Raw genomic sequence first — 15,022 nt, forward strand, 5'->3', positions numbered from 1 at the left:
ATTGTTGCAATTCTTGCAAATATAGTATACTTGGACTGTTTTAATTAGTTTTAAAATACTTATACTAAATTAACAATTTATGAAATTTTAATATAAGGCTGAGACATTATATATTACGGTTGTGTTAAATTTTTAGCCCTCGAAACCTTCATTTCGTAATTTAAAGTAAATTGGAAGTTTTAGTCAAAACCGAAATTTGTTGATAAACGATTCTGACAATCTGTTTGTAAAATTTATATCCCCTGTTTATATTTCGAATAATTAAAAATGTTGTGAATAAAGTCCTGTTATTTTCAAGACTAGGATCTACACAAAAAATTTCATAACATTTGGACGTGTGGTTTGATCAGAAGAAAATATTTGTGAACATCTATCCAGAATACAACAATTCTGTCTTTAGCTCAAAGTTTAATTTGAAAAACATATTTATCCTTCGAAACATAAGCTTATATATTTCATGAATAAACTTTAGGATGTCTAGTATCCTGTAAAATTTTAATTTACCTCAAAATATATTCTAAAAGTCGATTTATAAATTAAGACATTCTGGTTATCATTTTATGACTGATTCTGCAAATCAATTTATATACCCCTACTACTTTCGTCATTACAAGTTTATCAAAGAATAAAAGTTGTAGCTAAAACCTTCTGGAAACCATGAAAATTGACCTTGCATCATTTCTATTTTTATATATTTAATTATGAATTTTCTTTGTAAGGTCTGTTTGTTTTGTAAAACTGTTTTTATGACTAAGTCTCAATAAAGGCCTAAATAATACATATCTTCATAAAGTACTTTCATTTAGACTTGATTTAAAGTATAAAGCAGTAGCTTTATCATATGTAAACTTCGAAATCATTTTATACCTTATAATTATACAGTTAAAAGTTTTCACTCGAGATAATAAAAGAGTAGTTTACTTACAAACCTTGAAATAAGATACTACCTTTTGGGTATTTTTGAGTTTGGAATATTTGGAGGGAAGGCAAGGAATAATAAACTGAGGTATACTATTTTCTTACCACCATTTGATTTGTTACCCTGGCCGAGCGGGGTTCCGTTGGTACAGATTGTCGTAGAGTCATGTACATGTACTTAGACCGGGCCGAGCAGGTGGTTCCGTTATGGTTTGTGACTAGTGGGTTGACCGAGCAGGGGTCCCCAACAATTAGCACATGGTAGGCTGAGCAGGGTCTACGGTTTTTAGCAAGTATTGCAAGCATGTTAAAATCTAAGTCCGAACTATATTATTTCCATTCTCGTTGTTTGAGGAATTTTTTGTTAAGCATGCAAGACGATTTGTTCCGATCGTAATTTTGATATCATATTTTAATTACGTTTGTTATAATACTTCAATCTATTTTGATATATTATTTCTTCTATACCATTTATATTGTGTAACATGGCTGGGAGAACGTCTAGTTACTCCCCATCGATCGTGGTCGTTATGTTTATAACATGACGGGTATTCTTATGGATGGGATATCGTGTGAGAGCTAGCGAGTAGTCCAAGATCCTACCCTGTTCTTCTTTATGTTTTCAGTTGAACACTTTGAGGATTTTTGTTTTAGCCCTTTTTCTAGGAAAGTGGCATTTGTATTTGACCGAGCTTTGCAAAACTTCATAATTGAGAATTTTATATTCTCAATTTTTATCAGTTAGACTTTTATCATTGTGTTATTAATCCCGTTCGACAGTGATTCCGCCACTGTTTTGCACTAGATTTATAGGGGGATTACAGCATATGTAGAGTAATTATTTATTCTACATTGTGTATTTGGAGAACGGATGGGAATTGCTGCCGATTTTTTTTCCTCATTAATAAATCACAAGTACATGTTTGCTAGTGACTTGAAACGTACATTGATGGGTTTAGGTTGGAGTAATAAGGACCCAGTTCAAAGAAATACAATATTTATATTGGTCAAAATGTTCAATTATTGTGTATTATTCTTGATTTTGATTGTTGTTAGGTTATTATCTTTTTAATAACATATATAAATGTGTAGATATATAATAACATGAAGATATTAGAACGGCAGTGGATGTATGAAAGATTAGACGAAAAAAAGAAACCCAAGAAAGCATTTGCAGAGGGGGTGAAAGAGTTTATTAAATTCGCGGAAGGAAGTAGTGAGTACAAGAATTTAGGTGAAATGAGGTGTCCGTGTAAGAAATGAAAAATCTTAGGTTTTAAAAGGAAAGCAGATGTTCAAATTCATCTTTGGTCGTATGGTTTCGCCGATAATTATTATGTATGGACATATCACGGTGAGAAACTACCTAGTACAAATGCTAGTGAGAATCCTTACCGTGAGTTCGTGGAAAATGCATTGCGTGATACTGTTGACCAAATTTTGGAGGATCGACTTAATCCTGATGACCTTAACGATAAAGAAGTGCGTTATGAAACCCCGAACCCCCAAGTTTCTTCGTTCTTTAAAATGTTAGAGCAAGCCGAACAACCGGTGTTTGAGGGAAGTGATATGAGTTTTGTCGCAGTACTGCTAGGTTGTTATCACTCAAATGTGAGAACAACATATCTCTTAGATGCGCTAATGATTTTGTGTCGTTCGTTGGTGACATAATTCCAAAGGAAAATCAAATGGCGCGCAATTTTAATGAGATTAAAAAAGTTCTGAAGGGACTCCAACTTCCCCATGAAAAGATTGATGCACGTCTCAATGGATGCATGCTTTTCTGGGTGGAAAATTCTAATCTTAAAGAATGTACAAATTGTCGTGCATCTCGGTATAAAGGTAAATAGAATTCAAGTGGGAGGCGAATTCCATGTAAACCAATAACTTATTTATCGCTTGTGTCAAGGTTACAACGACTATATGCAACCAAGCACATAGCAGGTGAGATGAGTTGGCACTACAAAAACTCTCGATTAAGAGAAAGGGGGACATCAATGGCACATCCAAGTGATGGAGAAGGGTGAAAGCATTTCGATAGAGAGCATCCAGATTTTGCAAGTGAACCCCGGAATGTTAGGCTAGGTTTGTGTACGGATAGATTTCAACCTTTTGGGCAGTTGATGTGACCATAATTAGAGCATATTTAGTCCCCGAATTAGCGTCGTCCCCATGATTTTTAGTGCATATTTGGGTCATTTATTGTCTTTAGTTCTTTGTTTTGCATATTCTTTGAGGTTTTGTGTCCTTGGTAGGAAAGGAGTGCAAACTTTGCATTTTCATGGCAAAACGAGACTAAATTGATTGAATTCAATGACCAAGCATCAAGGAGAGACAAGATTAGAAGGCCTTTGTACATACTATAGTAGATGGGCAATGATGAGAAAAGATCCTTGCATCCCCGAGGAAATCCCCAAGGATTTTATGAAGAAAAGGGAAGAAAAGAAGAAGGAATCAAGCTGCAAGACAATGCGTGCGTCTTCTCAAGAAGAAACCCGTCCACCAAGCCACAATCCGTGCGTCTTTCTTACAAGACGCCCGGGCAGCAGCAACCAGAAGACGCCTGTCTTCTCCCAAAGACGCCCGGGCAGCAACCCAGAAATCTGGCCGTCCCGTGCCTAAGACGCACGGATTCCAAGACAGCACAACTTCGTTTCTTCAAGCTTCAAGAAAGATGTCCATCCTTCCAAAATTACCGGTGTTTCCCTAAGTAGGGACTTAATCGTCATTTAAGCCCTTAGTTAACCCTAATTCCTACACCTAATCCCCACTATAAATACCCCATTAGTCTAATTAGAAGAGTATGTTCTTCTTATCAATTCTTAGAGTAGTTAATTTCAATCAAAATCTCTCTTTAGTTTTGTAATCAACAATTAATCAAGTTTTAATACAAGTTTTACTTCCTTAATCTCTCTTTTGTTCATCCTTTATGTTGGGTAATTGAAGATTATTTGGGTTATTATTGGGAGATTGACAACCTCTCAATCAAGCATAAAGTACTTCTTTTATTCTTTGCTTTATTATTGGAATCATTAGTAGGTATAATTCTCTTAATCCCTTTTTAATTATTGCTAATTACTTTCATTTGTTCATCATGTTTCACTTTGTTGGTATGATTGACAACCTTGCTAGCATGTTCAACATGATAATGAGTGAGTAGTTCCATAGCTAGGGTTAATGGGTAATTAGGGGAAACCAACATGGGGAATGATTCATGCTTAAATTAATATGCTTTCATGGTTTATTTGCTTGCTTGTTTTGATCTCAACTCATGCACATGTTATGTTTAATGAAATGCGAGCCTATGAATCCTTGCATTTTTTACCCATCACCTATCTTTTCAATGAGACTTGTAAGACACAAACCAACTCGAGTCTCATTAGACCATGCATGTTGTTGAGTAGGGAAGACTAAGTCGACTTGTAGGTGTTGTACAATCTAATCGATTCGGCTCCGGGACCCAAACTTTCCTAGGATTGTAAGATATAACCCAACTCAATCCATCACAACAATAATTGCTTGCTTATAATTTGAGAACATGTTTGTATGATCAATTCCCATGAATCCCCTATGACCTCATGACACCCTAGTACTTTTTATCAATTGTTTACAACCCCTTTTCAATTCATCTCGCTTATTTACTTTCATTGCTATCTAGTTTAGTGACCTTCTACATCAACCCAAATTGTGACACCCCTAAGACATCACTAGTTACAATAGAAATCTCATTTCAATTCCCGTCCCTTGGGATCCAACCTTTACTTGCCTCTTTACTAATTGTAGAGTTGTTTGTGAAGCTATAAATTGTGTTTTGGTCTAGGTGCTCCTAACGACAAGTTACCGAAAAGATATAGTCCGACCAAAAATGGCGCCGTTGCCGGGGACGGTGTTAACTTGATTTAGATTTTCTTATATTGTTATTAGTTGTGTCTTTCTTTGCCTTGGGGAAGTAAAACTCCTCAAGGTTTGTTCTAATTGTTTTCGAGTTGTTTGATATTTTGCATGTCTAGAAGGTCACAAGGTGACTTGTTACCCTTTGATCGTGAAATTGAAAGAACTTTGACAACCAATAGAAGACTTGCTAGAAGAAATTTTAGAGGTATTGGTGAGGTTGTAGATATTCAACCAACTATTGAGTTCATCAACCCTTTTACAAGAGAAGGTGAGGAGAACCCAACACAAAATCAACCCACAATGCCTAAGTTTTCATCACATTCCGTACCCACCGAGGAGAACCTACCCAATGGTACTCCCACACCACAACATCTAACCGGAAATTTCATTGCCAAATCCGCATTTATCCAATTAGTCGAAAGAAGCCAATTTGGGGGGATGCCTAGTGAAGACCCTCACTCTCATATGGAGGCTTTTTGTGACTATTGTGATGCGATTTCTCAAACCGGTGTAACTCAAGACCAAATTCGATGGGTCTTATTTCCTTTTTCTCTAATTGGCACCGCGAAACAATGGTTGAAGAGCCTTGATAAGGCCACTCTCGGAATTGATTCTTGGAAGAAATTGGCTCTAGCTTTCTACAAAACGTTCTACCCACCGGAAAAGACTAACATGCTAAGAGCTCAAATAACGGGTTTTAAGCAAAGGGATGAAGAATCTTTGTATAAAGCTTGGGAGCGGTTCAAAAGAATTTGTCGCTCATGTCCTCACCCTGGACTTAGCGAGTGGTTCTTGGTACAACAATTTTGGAACGGTCTATATGAAGATTCAAAGCACATTCTCAACATGGGATCAAATGGAATGTTCACCGAAGTTGATGACAATCAAACTTGGAACAAAATCGAGGAAATGGCGGTCCATAACTCACAATATAGTAGACCTCGTAAGGCTACTAGAGGAGGAAAACATGAAGTGGACTCCATTACTCAATTGGGTGCTCAACTTAGTGCTCACATTGATACCATCAATTTGAAGTTTGAAAAGGCTATGACTAGACTTGAAGAAGTCTCAAAATCACCAAAGCATCATGTTAATGCCATGACGGCATCTTCATCAATCCCAAGTGGGATATGTGAGAATTGTGAAACTTTGGGACATGACCCAAGTGAATGTAGGGGAACAAATGAACAAGTGAATGCTTTCCAAGCATACAAGAGTGGTACCCCTTATTCCAACTATTACAATGAAAACACCAAATTCCATCTAAATCTCTCATACAAAAGCCAAAATGTTCAAAACCCTCAAATAACATACACCCCACCTCCCATGAGAAACCAAAATAAAAGACCCTTTTACAATCAAAACCAAGGTTACCAAAATCAATCTCCATACAATCAACAAAATGACCAAGGTTTTGATGTTCAAAAAGCGGTTCTTCAAATGCAAAAGAATCAACAAGAGTTTTTCACTCAAATGCAAAAGGATAGTCAAGCAAAGAAAACCACCATCAACAACATCCTAGCTCACACCAAAATGTTGGAAAACCAATTGACTCAACTAGCATCTTCAAGCTCACAAAGACAAAAGGGGCAATTACCACCTCAAAGTAATCCCCCAAGACATGAAACGGTTAGTGCCATTCACTTGAGAAGTGGTACAAGGTATGAAGCACCGAAGAAGCAAGTTGAGGATGAGGTTGTGGAAGCTAGTGACAAGGGAGAAATTGTGCAAAACTCCAAAGATGGAGAATCATCAAAAGAAGAAATCTCAAAGAAAAATGAAGACAAGGTCAAGGAGAAGGAGCCCATTGTGATTAGACTTCCTTTTCCGAGTCGTCAAGCCAAGCCCAAATTTGATGACCAACTTGGAAAATTTATGGAAATTGTGAAGAATTTGGAAGTCTCAATTCCTTTCACGGAATTAATCAATCACGTACCGGCCTATGCGAAATACATGAAAGACATCCTCACAAAGAAGAAGTCGATCCGGAAGCTTGAGACTATCGCCTTCACTAAGGTGAGTAGTGCAATACTTCAAGGGAGTTCACCTCCAAAACTCAAGGATCCGGGAAGCTTCTCAATACCGTGTACCATTGGTGACACCACGATCAACAAAGCCTTATGTGATCTAGGGGCTAGTGTGAGTGTTATGCCGTACTCGGTGAGTAAAAGGTTGGGGATGGGAGAGCTTAAATGCACCAATATCACACTCCAAATGGCCGATAGATCGACGAAGGCACCATTAGGGATATGGGAAGATGTTCCCGTACGAATTGGGAAATTTTTCATCCCGGTGGACTTTGTCATTGTTGATATGGAAGAAGATTCCAACATTCCAATCATTCTAGGAAGACCTTTCTTACACACCGCGGGTGCGGTGATTGATGTGAAACATGGAGAGCTTACTCTAGAAGTGGGAGATGAGAGTATAACTTTCAATCTTGACAAGACTATGAGAGCTCCCCGTTTGCATGAACCATATTTTATGATTGATCATTATAGCCGGAAGGATGATAGGAAGAAGTCGGAACTCCAATGGAAGAAGAAAATTGAAGATGCTCCATTCAAAGAGCAAGTGAATTATAACAAAGAGAGCTTGCAAAGCTGTGGACATCGGGGGGCCCACGGGGGCGCTTGGGAGAGAAGAGAAACAAGCGTTTGCATTTTTGTTGGAGTCGCCACCAATTTTTATGGGAAATTGGAACCGTTCGAATACCTTGCGTCATGTCAAGACACAAAGTAGTGACATTAACACTAAGCAATCGTTACCCTTAGCATTCTATGTCTAGAATGACTCTCGTGGATGCCAATGAACACGGGTGTTCACGGAGATCTGGAGTAAGGGGTGAGGGTACGTATTAGGAAGCTCTTTTGATCGAACACCTAATCCCGCCCGCCTCGATAGCGGCCTCTACTAATGATTAGGGAAGTTATTCGTACTCGATATATCGTCGATTGTATGCATGCAATGCAACATCCAAGTTTTAATCCTAGCATGTGAGAATTAATGCTAAGTCGGTTATCACGTAATTTAACATGCAATTGGGTCAAAGTTGGGATTTAAGTTCAATTACATGTGAAAACATACAAGTGAAATAATAAATACAATAATAATACAATAATTAAAAATTACAATAATTACATCGGGTTTAATTGATTTATGTCGAAAATACCTTTAAAACGGATGTTTTGAGGAAGAAAGAATAAAAGAATAAAATTACGAACAGATCAGAAGGTGATAATACGATTAATAGTTAATTATACGTGAGCTAATTAAACTAAGTCAAGGCAACCACAGAGTTCAGGGACAAAATTCAACCCGGAACAGGCGCAGCAGAGCTGCGTCCTTTGGAATAGGCGCAACAGACGCCATTGCGTCATTCGACGACAATTCGGGCCGTGAAGTTTTAATTGCGTGTTGTTAATACTCATTGGTGAATTTAACGATGGATTAATTTATTTACTCAGATGGAAGTGATTAGTAGGTCAATTACATGATTAATGAGTCATGAAAACGATAAAACATGGATGAGACGGAGATAAGGCGGGTTAATTACATGATTAATGATTGATTAGTGACATGGGTGAACAATAGGTTAAATATGACAAATTAATAACGAATTAATGATGAACATGCGATGAATGTGACAATAGACAGATTAAAATATATCAAAGACGAATTCCAGAAACTCAATATGAACAAATCGAACTTCTACAACCCGGATTGAATTTAATGACGAAAACTCACAAATATGAGATTATAAGGGATTTAAGTCGGATTTAATGACGAATTAAACGTGTTAATGATGATGAATAATATACATGTGAAATATCAGACTATTATAACGAAGAATTAACAATCAAACGAATAAACAAATAAGAATTTGACGAATTACAGAGGACGAAGGAAGAAGAAAGGAAGCGAGAAGCTGGCGGCCTCATGAAGAGGCGCAGCAGGTACTGCGCTCCTTCGAAGAGGCGCAGCAGTTGCTACGTCCTTTCTCGACGGTTAGTCTTCTGGAAATCCGTAAAAAAGAGGTTTTAAAGCACGGTTTAGAAATCGGTTTTAAGAGGTATTTTCGACATAAACCTTACAATTGTGATACAATAATTAAAATACAATAAATAAAAGAGATATTTACACCCTCAGACTTACATGTTGACGAAACGAGAAGGACTAAGATATCGATTAGTGATGCTCGACGCGAATGCAAAGAAAGTGCCCTCGTAAGAGGAAAACGATTAGATTAGTTAAGTTGATTGATGTGTAGTTGGTCAAGTTGGTCAGTCATGCAAACGAGGCTGGTACTCAGAAGGATCCGAGCTTACGTGGTTGAAAGATCAAGCACGTAGGCGCCAAAAAGTAAGAACAAAAGTCTAGAATGCAAAGGGAGAAGAGAAGGGCGGACACTCGCGTGAGAAATATGAGGAGCGAAGGCTCCTATTTATACTAATCACGTGGAGGAAATAGGGTTTCGGAGACTCTTTGGAAGTGAATCTCGGAAAGATATGAAAAAGATACGAGAAACTACGCGAGAATAGGACTCGAGAAGAGGCGCGGCAAACATCTGCGTCTCTTGGAAGAGGCGCAAAGACTACCGTGCGTCTATTCCCAAGTGGTTTCCTCCTGCGGAAGAAAGATTTCCGTGTTTGAGTTATGGAAGGACGGAATAATTTGGTTTTCCTTAATACTTTATATGAATATTACGGGAAATTTTTTGCCAAAAGATAAAGATTGCGAAATATTTATAAAATATAGAATAGAAATATCCGGAACATTCCAGAACATTCCGACTCGGGATTGAACGCTTATCAGAAAATGGAGACGGTTTTAGGCTCGGTCTCCAAATGTACTCTATTTACTGTCAAAATGACCGTATCGGCACGTAGATGACAACTAAGAGGTAGACATTAATATTTGAGCGATCACTTGACGATAAACTTATGAATTGTCACAAATCGTTCCGCGTACCAAACATGCGGCCAATCATCACCGGGTGGTTTGCGAGAGGTGCAGAAATGAGGTATCTACAAAAGCTCACCAAAGTCAAGCAATGAAGAGGATGACCTCATTGGCCAAGACAAGATAATGGGAGAGTTATCTCTATCAACTCAAGAGATCTTTAGTGATCAAGTAGATGAAGTGTGTGGTCTTTGGGACGATGAGTTTGAAGGGATTTTCAATCCCTATATTGGTAATGCTATCGATCAAGACCGACAACAAGGGCAAAGATCTATTGAAGATCTTTATCACGACAATGAACAAGCTTTTGATTACTTCTTCACGGTGTTGAGCAACATCAACAACACCTTGGACATGCCCCCATGACATCTCACTAAGGATGAGAGTTTGGTGGAGTCCTCCCTAAACCACCATTTGTAAATATTTCTAACTCCCTAACTCGCATTTTAATTCTCATATTGCATTTTTTGTCATTTTTGGATTTTTATGCCTTGATCAAGATAATTATCATGTTTGAGAGAAGTGAGGGAGGGACTAATAATTTCAATTGATGTGTAGTGCTTTAGCTTAGTGTGGGGATAACAATTGCCTAGGCTATCCATGCCTTAGTAGTGCCCCCACAATGAAGAACACGAAATTTTGAAGAATGAAAAATGACAAGGGATATGCTAATACACGGATGGAACTGAATCCGGGTAAAAGGGATATGCTAAGATCAGGTGTGAAGGTTAAAATAAAGTGAGTAGCAGGACACAGACGGGAACTGCTGAAAGAATACTGCTTGGGTAGTTTTTGAGAAAAAGGGTAAAGAGCAGGACACAGGCGGGAACTGCTGAGGAGAAATCTGCTTGGGTAGACGTTAATCTCCATATCGTGAGAGGGAAAGTATATCCGCTTACTCTCGTGAAGGTGTGTCGAAACACCTGTGAAGGAATAAATGCTTGTTGTGACGAGCAAAGGTCTTGGAAGCAATAAATGACGTGTAACAGTCTGTTGCTGGCTTGGTAAATGCGGGCCGGAACGAAAGATAATCGTCAAACGGACCAAAAGGATAAAATAGCATCGGCGAAGAGGCACACCAAAGATGGGCCCACAACTAACGAACTCATAACGAATTTTTGAAAATTCGTATGGAGGGAACACAAGGAAGAGGCGCAGCAAGAGCTACGTCTCTTGGAAGAGGCGCAGCGCCTGCTGCGTCTGTTCCCCAAAGTGTCTATTCTGCGTAAAAACGCGATAATCAGAGGAGTTGAAATCATTTGTTCGAAACAAAAATTACACATTTCTCTCTCAAATCTTCACCATTTCCGCCAAGGTTTGATCCAAAAGCTTGCATTAATCATGACTAATCGAGGTATGTGTCTCATTCTCGCATTAATCTTCCGTATTGGCTTAATTTTGGGTCGAAAAATTAGGGTTCATGACCCAATTGATCGAAAATTTGGGGCTTTTCCCCCAAATGCATTTGCTTTGTCAAATTGACATTAGAAATGGATAATTAGTAGTATAAGGAACACAACCATGTATTTATCTCGAATTTTCGTTGAGTTTTTGAGTCTTTGAGTGAAATTTGAGACGGTTTCACAGCTGAACCGTAAATTGCTTCGAAAATAGTCTTAGGATTGCCCATTTGCGATGAAACTTGATATTTGGGACCCTTGGATGATGGGTAAACTTTCTATCATCTCGTAATTTTTGTTTGTGACAGCTTTTTCAGGACACTTTCTAAGGCATAATCGTCATTATAACGAAATGCTGCCGAAATTTCGACTCGAACCCGGAACTAGGCTTCAAATTAGGCTTGACTTGACCCATATTACCACATGAGTGATCGGGTTGGTGAGAGTATGGCCAAAGACGGCGAGAGAAGAGCGGTTTCAGGGCTTCCAAAGGCTCGAAAATCCCTTAACCAAGGCTTGTCGTCATGCGACGCGGCCTAAATTTGCTTTAATGTCACAGGTGACGTGGCTTCTACTTCTAGGAGAGATCCCATGGAGATAGACACTGCTGCTGTCGAGGAGGCTCTAAAGCAGGCCTTCACCGCCGCAGTGATGGCTGCTGGAGACGAGGTCCACGAGGAGGAGGCTGCTGAGGAGGAGGAGGCCCCGAGACGGGCCAACGTTGGACGAGGAGGTCGTCAGCTGAGAGGAGCTCTTGCGTGGGCTGAGACTTGGGAGAGCGGGCACTGCCGTGGGTCGCCGAGGGTCACCTGTCCTACAGGACGGTGAAGAGTTTGGTAAATAGGAATTCACTACTCATCACTCATCTTCTCTCGTTTCATTTGCTCATATCTTTTCTAATTTTCATTCAAAACTAAAGATAGCTTTTGTTTCAAATCACAATATGAGGCCGGGAACATCAGGTCGTTCTCGGGCTATACGACAGCGATGGAGTGCTACGAGCGGCTGTCGGCAGAGGAGCGCGCCATGATCGAGCGCGGAGCGTTCGGCTCTTTGGTACAGGCCTGGAAGGATATCGCGAAGAGGAAGCTGCGGGCTAACCTTAGCCTGGTCCGCGCTTTCTTGAACCGATTCTGGGATACGACTTCCACGTTTCACATGCCTTTCGGTGAGGTGGGAGTCACTCTGGAGGACTACGGCATGATTTCTGGTCTGTCGTGTGGGACCGAGGAGGTGGAGTGGCCAGAGACTGCCATGAGGGCGGACTCGGCCGAGGCGAGGAGGCTAATCGGCTAGAACTTGTCGCCGAAGGCCGTCACAGTGCCGGGCTTGGTGCCCAGCTCCTACGTTCGAGACTACTTTGTGGGAAAGATCCCGGCGCTGGTGACGATTGATGGGAGGGAGATGGCTCCTCCTCCCTGTACAGCTGAGCAGAGGGCTCGTTTGTGGCTCTGGTGGTTTTTGTCTTCGATTTACCTCGGAGACAAGGGAGAGAGGCTGTCGACGAAGCTTCTTCCCTTCCTTTCTGACCTGAGCTCCCTAGGGCGTTGGGGACCGGGTCATGCGGCTTTGCGGTCCTCATTCGCTTCATGAGGGCCATGGTTCGTCCGGAGTTGATGGAGAAGGGGACTTCTCCTGGTGCTGTCGGACCTGGACTGCTGCTGGAGGTATGAACCTTCATTGAGGCTTGAAATGAATTCCTTTCTTTATCAAATCATGAATGATCGTTATTGACTATCTTGTTTCACAGGCGTGGGTGTACTCCTACTTCCCGGGCCTCGCGCCCAAGAGGACGGAGCCGCTGGAGAGGGCCTATCCCGTTGTGAGGGATTGGGTGATGTGTAGGACGAGGAGCAAGTGTTCCTCTCATGGCGTTTACCGGCGGGACGTGAACGCTCTTCAGCTGGACAACGTAAGCATATCACTTATATTCACTTCTTCATTGTTTTTAATCGATCATAGGAATGATCCTTGTTTGTCTTATCATAGTGGGTGCCCAGACCTTGGGCGGAGTATGCCGGAGCACCTCCTTTTGTGGCTGAGGTCCTTCGACCCAGGAGCTCGAGCCGGCTGCTGCTGAGGACGTCGATGGGTCCTGTGTAGTACTTGGGCGAGCGCTTGGCTCGTCAGTGCTCTCGGGACGTGTTGACGGTTCCCATCGATCCTCCTAGGACGATGTTCAGGGAGCCTTCTGAGGCAGAGAGGAAGGCTGACTTGGCTGGCGTCGGTGGTGACGCCCTCCTTCTTCCCGGCGAGGACTCTCGGCGTTTCTCTACGGGAGGTTGGCGTACTGGCCGGTAGTGGTGAGCATCTTTACTCTTTTTCTTTACTTGATGATTGTTTTTTGAGAACTTATGATGAAAGATCATCGATTGATGAGAAATATTTGGCTTCACAGGAGGTTGAGGCGGCGGGCATCGAGCCCCCAGAGTACCCCGAGACCCTTGAGTACACTGACGCGACCGGGAGGACGACGATCTCCGAGCTGCGTGACTTTAACGTAGCTGTGACGGATGCTGGCCTGGACGACTGGCAGCATCTGATTTGGAGGGTGAGCCTCTGACTTGTACAATTTTTGTATAAGAACACGTTTGACTGAACTTTATTAAATTTATTGAGAACTTTCTTTTGAAAATGCAGGTTGCGCCGTCTCGGTTCGTGGCGCTATGGAGGGTGGCCAACCGGCTGCGAGCTACTGCCGTCGAGGCACTTGTCGGCGGTCGAGGTCGTCAGGTATGAACCTTATGCTTATTTCATTGTTGATTTTTAATTCCTTTGTAATTGTTTGGACTGATTTGACACGATTGACATGAGCCAATTTTGTTGTTGTTTACAGGGGGACCGTGAGCTGGAGCGAGAGTTGACCCAGTCTCGGGAGGAGACAGCTCGCTTGTTGAGGGAGCTCGAGGTTCGGGACGCCGAGATTGCCGCTCTTGCGGCAAGAGTTCATGAGTCGGAGGGCGACAGCCAGTAGCTTTGCTTTGTTTTTGCTGTGGACTTGCACACTTGTACATTTTGGACCTTGATTTTGGACATGTTTGGACTTTTGTTTGGGGCGAGAGCCCCTAGTTTGCTGTACATTTCCTTGTTTGGTGTATATAAGATGGCCTGAGAGCTTTTGCTGTTGGGTTGTGTTGCTTGTATCTGCAGGTTAGCTTTGAACAGGTTTGGTAGATGACGGTTTACGCCGTCATGCTGCCGAAATTTACATAGAAATCACGCAAAACATTCATTTGTATATACATATGGCCTTAATTAGCGCGAAATGAAAGACTTGAAAAAAATGCAAAAATGCTAAAAATTTGCTGGAAATGACCGGACGGCAGGGAGGGTTACCCCTAAAAAAAGAAAAAAAAAAGAAATCTATAAGTTAGAAATGTAGAAATTGAATTAAGAAATTGAAATTAATATATAAATGTTTGAAATTCGGTAAATCGAAAATTATTTTTTAAAGTAAATGAATTAAATGAGGAATGTAAATGAATTAAAATGAATTAAAACAAAAAAATTATTTCCTAAAATGAAAATGAAAATTATTTCCTAAAATGAAAATGTGCACGTGTGGTAAAATGGCGAAAATGTCGATGTCATTTCGAAATTCGTGCCCGCGGAATTAGGAAACCTGAAACATGATAATTTTCACGTATTTACCAAAATAATAACCCGTAGGAATAGGAAATTATTCTTCATGGAATTAGGAAAGATCCAAAGCGGAAAATCACTGAAGTGAAGCTGAGGAAGAGGCGCATCATGAGCTGCGTCCCTTTGAAGAGGCGCAGCAGGTGCTGCGCCTGTTCCCAAGGTGTTCTGCTTTGACGGATTTTTGGAAACAGAAATTAGTATAAATA

At 40.7% G+C, this 15,022-nt stretch overlaps 1 non-coding gene across 1 annotated transcript; it reads right to left on the reverse strand.

The window, feature by feature from the left end:
- Window positions 1–5,484: 5,484 nt before the first annotated feature.
- Window positions 5,485–5,591, reverse strand: LOC141650055 (small nucleolar RNA R71). Its single transcript, XR_012546118.1, has one exon. It is a non-coding gene; the product is annotated as a small nucleolar RNA R71 (small nucleolar RNA).
- Between the last annotated feature and the right edge of the window lie 9,431 nt (window positions 5,592–15,022).

This window comes from Silene latifolia, chromosome 3 (assembly GCF_048544455.1).
Source record: "Silene latifolia isolate original U9 population chromosome 3, ASM4854445v1, whole genome shotgun sequence".
In the NCBI taxonomy this organism is placed as follows: Eukaryota; Viridiplantae; Streptophyta; class Magnoliopsida; order Caryophyllales; family Caryophyllaceae; genus Silene; species Silene latifolia.